Raw genomic sequence first — 1,721 nt, 5'->3', positions numbered from 1 at the left:
AAAAAAAAAAAAAAAAAAAAAAAAAAAAAATCACACTTCTGGCAAGTGGTAGAATAAGGGTTCACACCAGAAATGTTAACTGTGTGGCTTCCCAATGCAGTGTAATATTTACCTATATAAAGGGAAGACATTAAATAAATAAACATAAACTGGGCGTGGTGACGGCACACTATAATTCCAGAGACTGGAGAGGAGGCAGCAAGATTGCAAGTTCGAGGCCCCTGACCTCAGCAATTTAGTGAGACTCTGTCTCAAAACAAAATTAAAATGGACTGGAGGGGCTGGGGATGTGGCTCAAGCAGTAGCACACTCGCCTGGCATGTGCGGGGCGCTGGGTTCGAGCCTCAGCACCACATACAAATAAAATAAAGATGTCGTGTCCACCGAAAACTGAAAAAAAAAAAAAAAAATGGACTGGAGATGTAGTTGTGAAGCCAGAATTAAAAGAAACAGTCATATAGATAGGTAAATCAGGTCAGATGGATCAAGGAGGCCAATTTGAGTCTGGGAAGTTGGAAAGGGATTAAAATATAAAAGGACTTTAGAGCCCTTCCTCCACCATTATCCAGAAAAGCTGCCCCTGCTCCAACATGTTGCAAAGATAACCTGTCCCAGGGATTGTGCCTCTCTACAGGGAGTTATAAAAGTTGTTAATGCACGCTGTGCTTCCACCTGGGCCTAGTCACTTAAGCAGGAAGGAGAGAGATAAAGGGAACAAAGGAAGCCTAGAACATATAAAAAAGCTAGAACCCCCTCACTTCTTGGGATACCAGGATACCAGCTAACCCTAATCCTAACCCTTCTCCCTCCTGGGAGAATTCTATGTTACCCCTTTTTAAATAAACCGTGCTTTATATACTTGCCTCGGCATGCTTCTCTAATGTTATACTCGGTAACTGGAAGTATTAGTAGCTCAGTGGTAGAGCGCCTCTGGGTTCAGTCCCCAGTATAAAAATCAAATCAAATAAGCAATTAGTAAACCTATGTTTCAAGAAGAGTTTCCTTGAACAATACAAATTAACGATAAAGTGATTTCATTCAAATATCTCCTATTAAAAGAGTATCCTGTATTAAAATTATTCAGAACGTCAAACCTGGCCTTTTTAAAAATCACGTGTCCATGTGAAAGAAACTCACTACATATCCCCAAGACTTCCTTGTCATCAGTATCTCAACTCATAATTTGGCAAACACACAGACATTCCTAGTAAGGATAAAGTTCCAGATCTTTCTTTGGATGCCAGTTTCGAGACTTCGAGTGTCTCTGATGTATGTGTGTCTGACTAAAAGAATAGCCGAATCACATCCCAAAGTGAATCCTTTTAAAAATCTATAATACAAAGGAAGAGAATTAAGGCATTCTAACTGCCTTTTAGCCTAACAGCTTTTCTTCCCAAGCCTACATACCTATTCCCTTCCTATTTTTTTGGTGACATAATCCCGCGGGCTGGAGGCAGAAGGGGCGACATCCTGGCTCCAGCTCTGCTTACACTCCAGCCTACCCGGGCCCAGGAGGCACAGATGCCAACCGGTCCGTGCTGTCGGTCAGGGAAGCTGGGAAAGCGCAGTATGAGGATAGAAGCAGGGCGGTGAGGTGAGAAGAGCGAATTCGTGAGGGGCCACAACCGTCAGACGAGGGACTAGGAAAAAAAGAACCTTTTCCGAAGGCTACAGAAGCATGGGAAGCGTGAAAAGCTGCGCCTGGTGCGCAAACTCGCGGG

At 43.2% G+C, this 1,721-nt stretch overlaps 1 long non-coding RNA gene across 1 annotated transcript in view; it reads right to left on the bottom strand.

Annotated features, from left to right (window-relative positions):
• The window catches only part of LOC125613263, a 52,239-nt gene that overhangs the window by 49,990 nt on the left and 528 nt on the right, over positions 1 to 1,721 (bottom strand). The gene's annotated exons all lie outside the window — the stretch shown is intronic.

Source organism: Marmota marmota, unplaced genomic scaffold (genome assembly GCF_001458135.2).
Source record: "Marmota marmota marmota unplaced genomic scaffold, marMar, whole genome shotgun sequence".
NCBI lineage: Eukaryota > Metazoa > Chordata > Mammalia > Rodentia > Sciuridae > Marmota > Marmota marmota.
The sequence above is the reverse complement of the archived record's forward strand: the minus strand, read 5'-3'. Positions and strand labels throughout refer to the sequence as shown.